The sequence below is a fragment of the Martes martes genome, assembly GCF_963455335.1.
Source record: "Martes martes genome assembly, chromosome: 2".
NCBI lineage: Eukaryota > Metazoa > Chordata > Mammalia > Carnivora > Mustelidae > Martes > Martes martes.
The window spans coordinates 200,505,265-200,517,479 of record NC_137889.1 but is presented as its reverse complement, the minus strand read 5'-3'; positions in this window follow the sequence as shown (position 1 = coordinate 200,517,479).

Here is a 12,215-nt window from a genome sequence, read left to right as displayed (position 1 = left end):
AAGGGATTGGGTTTATTTATATCAATATTAGTACCAGAGTGCCAAAGCAGAGGCCCAAGAGGAAAGACACATTTCTTAGTCAGAGAAGGGACTGGAGTCCTGAGAAGTAAAGAGACTGAGTGAAGACCGCGGCATTAGAGGAGACGGAGAAGGACTCAAAACGTGGGCTGTCTGGGATCAGAGAGGTTGCTGCCTGTATTCACCGCAAGGATTTTGATGGATTCAGTGAAATGAAATGGAAGTAACAATGCCATCGCAAAACTCATGATACGGAATGTAACAATGATGTTAAATGTCGACTATCCATGGATAGAGTGTTTTAAAGATTGATTTATTTATTTTAGAGAGAGGGAGAGTTCGAGGGAGGGGAGGGGAGGAGGGAGAAGGAGAGAGCAACTCAAGCAGACTCCACGCGGACGTGGGGCTCCAGCTCACTTCCCTCAGATTGCAACCTGAGCCGAAATCGAGAGTTGGACACTTAATCGACGGTGGCACCCATAGTACTCATTAAGAACATTCCAGATAAAGACAAGATACTACCCTTACTGGATGAAGTAACAGTGGGATTAAATACGACCAAAATCCAAGCGCTTGGAGAACTGCTGCTAGGAATGTGCACCACAGAGAATAACAATGCTGCCTCTTCCTTTCCTTTCCTTTCCTTTCCTTTCCTTCCTTCCTTCCTTTCTTTCTCTTCCTCCCTTCCTTCCTTTCTTTTTGAAAAACTTTCTGCCTTTTTTGAGCTCCTGGATCTGAAGCAGGTCTGTGGTGGAGAGATGAGCTGCTGCAGAGGTCACTGTAGGGAACCTCTTCCAACATATGGGGTCTTGAGGAAGCTCTGTGGGATTTGACAGCTGCCGCAGGTTGTCTCATTTCAAAGAGAACATGTGAAAAAGACCGCCGCAGCAGCTACTGTGATATGCAAGACATAGGGAATTAGGGCTAAACATCAAGAGAGACTCTTGATAACAGACCCATAGTATTTTAGGGCTGATGGCAACCTGGCTTCAAAAAACACCTTGATTTGTAGGTTTTCATTTAAAAGGGTATAAATGCTCCCTTTGAAAATGCTGAAAATGAGTAAATGTCCTCACAGTTGTTGAGATGATCTATAAATACAGGCAGGCAGAGTTGGGGCTCTGAATTCTAAGTCTGCACTTTGGGAAAGTTGTCTCATCTTTCCGATGTATTTCCATGTCAGTAAAATGGGATAGTAATAGAAGCTCTCCTGGGTTACTTTGATTAGACAAGATAATCCATGGAAAGCTCTTGGCACATGGTATGTCCTCCATACATTCTAGCCCTTAATCAGTGTGTATCTGTAAATGATAAGAAGTACATAACCATGGTTCCTAGGTCTTCTCACTTGCCCTTAGAGCCAGAATGGAAGGAGGCAGATCGACAGAGGAAATGTCCAAAAGTTGGAACCAGACAGCCCAGGTTTTTTAATTTTAAAAATTTTATTTTTTATTATTTTTATTATACATTATTATGTATTATTTTATTTTTACTATATTGTTTTTATATTATATTATTATATATATTACATATGTTACATAATACATAATTATATTATATTTATTATATTGTAGTAAGATAATATAAGATCTATTCTTATATAAGAATTATATTCTTATATAAGATCTATATCTCTTAACAGATTTTTTAAAAGATTTTATTTATTTGTCAGAGAGAGAGAGAAAGAACAAGCAGGAGGGGAACAGCAGGCAGAAGGAGAAGCAGGCTCCCTGCTGAGCAAGGAGCCTAATGCGGGCCTTAATCCCAGGACCCAGGGATCAAGACCTGACCCGAAGGCAGACGCTTAACTGACTGAGCCACTCAGGCACCCCTCTTAACAGATTTTTTAAGTATACAATAGGATTTTAATTATAGGCATAATGTTATATGTCAGGTCTCTAGAACTTACTCACCTTGCATTACTTAAGCTCTAAACCCATTGATTAGGAACTCCTGATTTTCCCCTCATCCTTCTGACCAACCCCCAACCAACAACCACCATTTTGCTCTCTGCCTCTGTAAGTTTGACCGTTTAAGATACCTTACATAACTGGAATCATACAGTATCTGTCCCGCTGTGGCTGGCTTATTTCACTTAGCATAATGTCTTCCGGGTTCACCCATGTTGTCGCATGTTGCAGGATTTCTTTCTTTTCAAAAGTTTTTTTTTTTTTAAAGATTTATTTATTTATTTGTCAGAGAGAGAGAGAGAGAGAGGAGCGAGAGTGAGCACAAGCAGACAGAGTGGCAGGCAGAGGGAGAAGCAGGCTCCCCACCGAGCAAGGAGCCCGATGTGGGACTCAATCCCAGGACGCTGGGATCATGACCTGAGCCGAAGGCAGCCACTTAACCAACTGAGCCACCCAGGCGTCCCTCTTTTCAAAAGTTTAATAGCGTTCTATTGTATGTATATACCACATTTTCTTTATCTATTCATTCATTGGTGAACAAAGCAGAAAAATGTCTAATGGAAAAAAGACCGTCTCTTCAACAAATGGTGTTGGGAAAACTGGACAGCCACATGCAGAAGAATGAAACTGGACCATTTCCTTAAATCATGCACGAAAAATGACTCAAAATGGATGAAAGATCCACTTGAATATTCCTTTCCATATGCATTTTCATTACCTTATTTCATGGATGAAATAACTTGTTAAACGAGAACTCTTCTTCCTTTGATACAAGCCAAAGGTACATTTGCAAACAACCTCCTCAGCGCCTCCCTGGAGAGCCGGCTGAATCTGGGTCTTACTTGAAAGCCCAAAGTTTTAATCTGTTTGTGTTTTCAGAAACTCTGTTTTTGAAGAACAACTCATACTCCTCTGCAGATGATCCAGCCTTGGGTTCCTTCTCTCCCTTCCGTGCTTTAGTCCTAAAGATGTTGAGCACCTTTTCTGCCCAGGGACAGAGGAAGGAACTGGATACCTTCCCTTCGTCTTTCAGATCCGGTCTCCATGCTTCTCAATTGTGCTTTCTACCCAGAAAGCGGGCTTGATGGGCTGTATGACAGGGCTCTCCTGCTCTCTAGAGGCTTCTGGTGTGGCAAACAGGGAGCCCTTGCAGAGAGCAAAGGGAGGAAGGAGTATGAGGTCCTGACTCCCTCTTTTAAGTGAACTGTGTCCCCTCAACTGAGGTCACGGATCTTCTCACAAGTCTTCTTTTCTGCTTCACTTCTTTACTACAGGAAAACCAACCCAACAGGTTACAGATTTCAAGCTTTTAATGCTTTAAAATTTCTTGCTGACTAGAACACATAGCCTTCCTTTATCCTAGGGTTTTAATAAAGGCATTTCTCTTTGCTAAGATTGGGAAACTCAAACGAAGGGAAGACACTGAGTGAATATACATTGTCACTCATTTCGAGGGTTAGTCTCTGGCTTTTCAGGCCTCGAAACTAATTTTCTCAGTGTACTCAGTGAATATTTATTTCACAAGGACTGATTTGCTCTAACCAAAGTAAAAAGAAATTGATATGTAAGGCATAATGCCAGCTTAGAATTTAAAACATACATGATATAGGAACATCATATATGCTATATTATGAGGACTGGGGAATGAGGGTATCACTTGCAAATAACAGCAAAAAAACAAAAACAATGAAACCATAAGAATATTATTTATTGTTTATTCAACAAGAAGATCGATCAGTCTCATCAACGTCACCAAGGTATTATACCATTTAGCATGTTTGCTTATGGCCTCGTGGTTACAAGAGGGCTGCCACCCCAGACATCAACACTGCATTCAAAATCAGAAAACAAGTAGCTGGTTGAAAGAGAGGGAAAATGATCTCTTCTCATAAGGCTTTGTTAGTCTTTTACCCCAGTTAGCTTCCCACCAGCCCCATGGGCATGAATCGGGTCTCATGACCATTCTAATTGTCAGGGAGGCTGAGAAAGCAAACATCGAACTGTCCAACCACTATTCAGTGGTAAGAGTCAGCACCGAATACAAGATTTGGAAAAGACCTTGGATAGTGTACCAGCTGGGGAGGTGTGCTGCACAGGCCTCCCCTCAACAGAGCTCACTGCTCAGCTTTGAGAGGGCAGTTGGCTGATGGCTTCTAGCTGCAGTACCTTAAGGATATGCCTCATGTTCAAGCCAAGGCCATCAGCCAGTACTGCACAAACTGGGAGTACTAGGGTCTGGGCGTGTGTACCCAATGCAAGACTTCTCTCAACTTTGCTCCAGAGCGCCCTGTTGAGCCGGTCGAGGCTTGTTCAGATCCCACATCACGGTCTGAGGCTCTCCCTGCACAATTCTGCTTCCTTCCGCATTTCTTTTCACAGGTGTCAGATTGGCACTGCGGCCTGAAGACTTCCCCTGCCCCGTCCTGTGTCCTCTCCCTTTATCGTTCACGGTCATCACCCCCCCAATAGGTCTCTGTACTCCTAACTCTCTCTCAGCATCTGCTCCCTACAGGAGTTGAGCTGAGAGCGAAGAGATACATCAGCAGAACTATTCCCTATAAGGAAATCTCCATGGAAATCAAATATTTGTGCTAAGAGAATACAAGATGAGAACAAACTAGCCTCCTCTGACTAATCCATTTCACCATGAGGATATTCGTAATGTAGGCACACCTCTCTTGCGTGTGGACATCCAGACTCCCAGACGACACTGGGGAACAGACTTGATCCCTAATTCCCTGACTCCTTTTTTTTCAGTTTCCGTTCAAATCAACCCTGTTCTGTTGGCTTCTGCTTTCTTAACAATGTTGATTCCAACACGGAATGCCGAATGCCGTAGAGCCAAGCCCTGTTTTCCCCACCTTGGGACCTGGAAGACATTCTATTTTCTTTGTTGTTCAATTGTTTGTTTGTTTTGTTATTGCTTTCCGGATAATTCTCCAAAACCTTCCAAACCTCCAAAACACTCCTCCATCGTGTGCTGACTCTACAATTTCAATTCTCTGGGTTCTGAAGAAGTCCCACTGCCACTCCCTCTCGCGTCTTACACAGTTCTGCTGCAGCCCTTTAAAATGCTTCCATTCTAGAGCATAATTTCCTCTGAGGAACCCTCAAGTGGCTTCCTTTGTTTGTTTGTTCACTCAACCTTCATTTATTAAGCAGCCGCGATGCGATGGGTCTCTGGCAGGTGCTGGGCATACAACAAAGAGGAAGACACGGGCCTTCTCCCAAGAATCTCATAGAAGCTGTTTTTAAGTGAAATAAAACTAGAAAAAAAGGTCAGAAGAGATGAGATGTAAGCCAAAAGAAGCGTGAGTCGCTCATCAGAGCTTTTCTGCAAACTAAATACTTTAAGTTTCCCATCCTCTATGAGATACAACTTCAGAGACTTTCAGAGTGATAAGCCTCCCTACATGCACTGGATATTAAATATGGATGTGGCTTATTTGCTGCCAATCTATGTTGCTTGGCATTGTCTGGTGCCACCCTTAGATGGCCTCTGCTGATAGCTGCCTGCCCGAGACGGCTTCTCTCTCACCAGGGCTTGAAAAATGATGGAGCTGCCCAAACGGTGACTATTTCTGCACCAGGCACATTGGCAGCACGTTCTCAAGGATGTCTGCATTAAACCACTTCCCCCTGTCTTGGTTTCAGACTGTGTTTGTCCTAAATGTGTTCATTTCCACTTATTAATGTTTATCATTCCATTTTCCCACCATAATTATTTACATAATCATTTATCAGTTCTGTCCTTCTAAGTAAAAATTAACAAAGCTCAAGGCAGACTTGACTGGATCAAAGACTGGATATAATCTTTAAGAAGATTATAACTAGAAATAATGACAGTCCTCTGATCTAGGATTTGGGAAACGCTCTCCCAGAAGACAAGAGTTTTAAGTTGCTTTAGCATTTTCTTCTGAAGCTTTGGAATGAGAATGACAAAGCTACAGTGGACCTCAGAAAATCACCTTGCCCAATTTCTTCACTTTATAAAGGGAAAATTAGCTCCAAAGCAGTAGAGTAACTTGCTTAGGTCAGACAGCTTGACAGATACAGGACTAACCCCCCAGATTCCTCACTCTCGGTCGGGCTCTTTCCAACAGCTGTCCACGCTGAATTTGCCTGGCCACACTGGCTGCCACAGCTAATTCTGCTTTGTCCATATTTTCATCCACCCTGCACCCCTCTTTCTTTTCTCTTTTGTCATTTGCAGTTTTCTCTCCTTCTCTCTTGCTTCCCCGTCCCAGGATTTTTTGCATTCCTCTCAGTCCCGTGTGTTTCCTGTCCCTGAAACGTTTGGGTTTTTTCCATGTCTTTGTGATCAGTAGAGGAAGAAAACCAATACGTGTGTCTATCTTTATGTCCTCTATATTTAGTACTTTAAAAAAAGAAGAGCTTGATGCATATAGAAATTCCAAACTATCTTTAAAATTATAATTCTACAAATACACTAGAAAGTCTCCTGGAAAAATAATGCTACTGAATTCCCAGGGCTTCATACTAAAGAACGTCTGGGAGAGCAGAGCAGGTTTTGAAATGATTGCATGGGGCCCTCGGGACTTCAAGGAAAGATATAAAGTTCCTGTAGGGGACTTACAGTCTTCTGTAATATAATCAGATCAAAATGTAATGGGTGATATTAACTCTCTGCATAGCCATGGAAATGGAAGACTGAGGAGAATTTTATACACAACAAAACAACGAAGTGCCATCACGTTAACCGCAGAAAGCTGCTTGGAGACAAGCTGAGCCCCAAATTTTATCAGGGCTGCATGGGATGTTGCACAGAACCAAACCCATTGTTCTCAGTCCATGCTTCAGTTTCCTGGGTAGTCTGCCGGCAGGAAGGGCATGTGTTTGATGGCAGGCATTAACATTCTAGAGCCAAGGAAGGGAAATCTTCTAATATAAACTAATTAGCTGGTACTCGCATTTCCTAGATCCAAGGAAGGGAAATCTTCTAATATAAACTAATTAGCTGGTACTCGCATTTCCTTCCACTAAGAGGCTGTTGCACTCCATGTGTTAGACTCTAGCTCGGAGCCTACGGAGCTGCTATTCTGACCTTGACCTCCAGCTGATGTAGGAAAGATGTGAGGGTTCGGAGCCGATGGCTAGGAAAGAATTCTCGAGACATCTTTGGTGCAAACCTGGGGCAGGACCCGTGGGCCGAAGGAGTAGCAATGGGGTCGCGAGGAGTGGCCCATTGTGTACTTTCAAGCTGGAAAGGGGTTAGGACAGCAAAGTCTGTATGGAATTTTGGAAGCAGGGTTTCCAGGACCTTGAGAGGGCTAGCCGTTGTTGGGAAAAGGTCATTTATGACCGTCTAATAAAACTCTAGTCATGAGACCCTTCAGATGCGTATCAGTAGATCATGTGCTTGGGGGGTGATTGCCAACACATATCTTGAGGGGTTGAGATAAAGGAAGTTGTATATGTTAGACTTAACAGGATCCTGGGGAGGGGTGGAGGTCAGGCTAGGATTGCCTTTTGCCCTTAACAAAGTGTCAACATTGAGGCAGTTGAGTCCCCGGAGGAATGTCACTCTGCCTGTTTCAAGGACTTGTCAGTGGGCTGTAGGTAGTAAGGAAATTTAATAATTTTTCTTCTGCCTTTGTTTCCCACATCCCGGTGACCCCATAAAAGTACTGTCACCATGAGCATGGCCCTAATGTCTAGCCAGTTTCCCTCTTTAGCATTTTGGGGCCCTTTCCAGCTTCTACAACTTGATAAACCTCCAAATACCTCCTGAGCATGATTTCGTGGCTTTGGGTTTGGTAAGTTATTTGCCCTTCAAGAGTGCACAACCTTGTTGACTTTGTAGTGGGTAGTAAAGATTTGAGGAAACAGATAATTAGGTCTACATGCCTCTGTGCCATCTTTTTCACATTCCTCTAGTAGCATCGAAAAAGGAAGGGAAAGCATTCCTGAGACATGCTGGGACTGGCCACAGGTAAGCAAACCAAGTTCTCTCTGCTCCCCGGACAGAGGAGAAGCATATCCTGTAGGACCATCTCACTTCTTGCTTGAGCAGCCCTGGCTGTCCCTGAAATCTCAGAGCCCTGGAAACCGCTTACAGAAGCCATGTCACTGAACCTCAAAGAGGATTCCTGCCCGAAGTCCAGGCCACAGCTGTTGAGCAGCTGTGCCATTGTGCCCCAAAGCTGATTAGTGTAAGATGCAAATGAATAGGGGATTCCAAATCTGTGTGAAGAGTACTAACCCCTGAGACAGCCACTGGCAGATAATATAGATCATGAAGACATTCATGGCGTTAGAATGGATAATGGATGACCTTTTGATTTGTATTTTCAGTTTTTTTCCATAAAAGTTATGCACTCAAATCTTATCAACTTAAGAAAAAATGAATAAGAAAAAAAAAGAGAGAGAGAGAGAGAGGAAGAAAGGGAAGAACTATGGCTGCTGGTATACCAGAAGTATGGAAGCAGGAAAACTGTGGCTCCCTGTCAGCCTCCCCTCCTCCCGCCGCCCAGGCACTCCACCCAAAAATCGCAGGAAAGTCTTCCCTGGAGCAACCAAGATCAACGTCTGCCCCTGGGAGCAGGCCCCAAGTTCAGGCACAGCACCACCTCTGAGAGTCGGCACCCTGCCTCGCCTTTGATCAGCTTTCCTTTGTGGGACACGTCAGCCTCGGGCCTCTTTAATGTACAAGATGGGACAAGAGCTCGAGCCGGGCGGGCATGGCTGCAGGCAGGGCCTTCTGCAGTGCTGGGCGGAAAGGCTTTTTTTCCGCCTGCCCGGGCCCAAGGAGAGCCCTAGAGTTGTTGGCCTGCTACCTCCCAGGAAAAGGCGTCCTGGCCTTCTGGGGGTTCGGCCTGTGCGCTGCCCGACAGCAGGCAAGCTGGGACCTGGAGCCGAAAAGAACCATTTGGAAAGCAGGCAGCGAGTTATTTTCTAAACCCAGCTTTCGGGATCAGTGCTCACCTCCTCTCCTCCGTGTCTTCTACAGCGACCACACCCCGTGAGCCCTTCAGGAATCGAATGAGCCCATGCACACTTCCGGCTCTCCCCCTCCCCCATCCCCATCAGAATCCCCGGGGTACAGAAGTAAGGAAACTCAGTGGCACACTCATGGATGGGAGAGTAAATCCACACAAACTTTCAGGAGAACAAACCCACAATACGTCAAGTTTAAATGTACATCTCCTTAGAATACACCCAGGAATTTCACTTCTAGAAATGTATTCTGAAGAGGGGCGCCTGGCTGGCTCTGTCGGAAGAGCACACCACTCTTGACAGTGGGGTTGTGAGTTCGAGCAGCACACTGGGCGTGGAGATCACTGAAAAAATAAACTTGAAAAAAATGTTTTCATGGATCCTAAAAAAATGATTATATGGGTAAACAGAAATGTATGGAGGAGGATGTTTATTGCTGTTTTAATAAAAATACTGAACAATTAGAAACAAAATATCCGGGCGCCTGGGTGGCTCAGTGGGTTAAAGCCTCTGCCTTCAGCTCAGGTCATGATCCCAGGGTCCTGGGATCGAGCCCCGCATCGGGCTCTCTGCTCAGCGGCGAACCTGCTTCCCTTCCTCTCTCTCTGCCTGCCTCTCTGCCTACCTGTGATCTCTGTCTGTCAAATTAAATTTAAAAATCCAAAAAAAAAAAAAAGAAGAAGAAAGAAAGAAACAAAATATCCGTTAGAAGAGGATCTTAGTCACACGAGCATACAATGAAACACTCACAGCTATCAAAAATAAGGAAGGAGGGATGCCTGGGTGGCTCAGCTGGTTGAGCGGCTGCTTTCGGCTCAGGCATGATCCCAGCGTCCTGGGATCGAGTCCCACATCCGGCTCCTTGCTTGGTAGGGAGCCTGCTTCTCTCTCTGTCTCTTCCTGCCTCTCTGTCTGCCTGTGCTCGCTCTCTCCCTCTCTCTGACAAATAAATAAATAAAATCTTTAAAAAAAAAAAAAAAAAGGAAGGCGACCCCTATCAGTTAACACTGACATATAGCCTAACACGTTGTGACATGAGAAAAGTGGGATATAGAAGAGTATAGAGAGTAGAATCCCACTTACATATTTTTTTTAAAAGTTTACATGTTTATGCTTGCCTAAAAAGAATCCAATGATAAATATTTGGTTGATGGTATCTGCAAGGGGTGGCCTTGTAGGTATTATCACTTTTTCTTTATTGTTTACATTTTTAGAAAGGAGATACATTGACAGTAAAAATATTTTGATGTATTTTTTTTTAAACTGTCTCTCAGGAAAACACACGCAATTCCTTCCCACTGACACCCACCTGTATCTGTGAGGAACTTCGCAGTTTGCAAAATACTTTTTTATTTTCTCCGTTACCTTGCCCCGTCCTCCCGGCACCGCGAGGTGGGAAAGGCCGGTCTCAGTCTTGCCAAGGACAAGCAGGACTAACGGGAGACGGACGGAGGCCGGCTGGAGGCGGGTGGGGAGGCGGTGGGGTAACAGGGCGACGGGCACGAAGGAGGCCCGTGACGGGACGCGCCCTGCGTGTTGTCTGCAGCTCGTGAGTCACCGACCTCTGCCTCTGAAAGTCAGGGCACAGCGTACGTTCACTGACTGAATGCGAATAAAATGAGTTAATAAGAGAAAACTAGACACTGATTCAAGTGATGAAGAGAGACACTCGGAGGAGAAGGAGCCGCGCAGAGGCGCAGGGAAAAGCCACAGAGGTGGCGGGTGCGAAGGTGCTGCGGCCGCTCTGCCCCCGGCCCAGCCCCCTCGTCCCGCAGAGGCCGGGGACAGCGGCCCGGGCCCCCCGCATGATGACCTCGCAGGGGAGTGGCTTTCGGATCCTTGAGAAAGACACTCCCGAGCGACGGGGGTTCTGCGCCTATCAAAGGGCTAGAGAAGGGATTCGCCCCTGTCAGCCCGTTTCAGTAAGGGCTGCGGGCCGGGGGGGGGGGGGGGGGGGGGGCGGCGGCGGGCCGGAGCGGACGGTCAAGTCCCCCCGCCGCCCTGGGGACGGCCTCAAGCCGCCCGGGGAAAGCTGCTCGAGTCTCTCCGTGCGGGGGTTCGGGAGGCGTTGTCTTGGCAAGTCTCAGGATCTCCCCCTTCCAGATGACAACATACGTTCGGAGAAATCAGGCGCCGTCGCGCCTTGGAGGCGCGCCGCGCGGATCTCCGTCCGGAGAGAACCCGCCGTTCTGCGGCCTCGGGGCGCCCGCCGTCAGCCTCCGGGGCCGCCCCCTCAGGGCCACCCGAGCGCCCGCGCCGCGGCCCTGTTCGCAGGGGAGCGGACGGCGGTCAGCCACGGAGCCCGGGGAGCGCTCGGCCTGGCCGTTTCCACACAACACGCGGCCGTCCTCCCGGGCGCGGGGCGCTCCCAAGTCCCAGGCGCCCAGGCGGGGCGCGTCTCGGCCAGGCCCGCCTCCCAGCGCCGGCTCCCGCGGCCGCCCGCCCGCCCGCCTCCCACGCTCCGGCCCACAGGCGCCGCCCGCGGACGAGCCCCTGCTCTTCCGGCTTCTCCTCACCCGCAGCTGCCTCAGGCGCCCGCAGGAGCGCGCGCTCGCGCTCACCCCCGCCCCCTCAGCGACGGGCACCCGCACCATCGTGCCTGACTCTCACGGACGTGCAAGCCCTGTTCAAGGCATTCGCGGTTAGTCAGATGGGAAAGTCTTCAGCGAAAGGAAAGATTTTCTGAAAGTGGGAATGACAGGATGCCCGAGAGGGAAGCAGGCATGTGAGGGGCGCGGGAAAGCGGCTCCACCGTCAGGGCCTCCCTGGGGTGACGGAGGCCCCGCCACGTGCTCTTCAGTCCACCCCGAGATGAGAGAATCCGCTCGGAGGCAAGGCCAGGAGGGTCCCCCGAGCCTTGAACACTCCCGTCCTTGTGCTTCCCGTAGTGCACGGTAACGGGCGTGGCGGCCTCGCCGTCGGAGTGCGAGCTTCTCAGGGTACGCCCCGGTTTTCCTTCTGTTTTGTTTCATCTGTTCTCGTTTCGGAGGCAGAGCTCAGGGATGCGTCAGCACCCGGGGCTCATTCCATCTCGCGCCCTCCTGGATGTCCCTCCCCGGCCACCCCATCCCCCACGCCCCTGCCCACCTCCCTTTGCACAACTCTGTTGTTTCCTGTAGTGAGGAGTCTCCTACGGTTTGGCTCCGCGTCTGATTCCGTCTTGTTTTATTTTTCCCCTTCCTGTATGATCCTGTTTTGTTTCTTAAATTCCACGTAGGAGTGAAATCATATAACAATTGTCTTTCTCTGACTGACTTATTTCACTCGTCATGATACCCTCCAGTTCCATCTACTTTGTGGCAAATGGCAAGACTGCCTTCTTTTTGATGG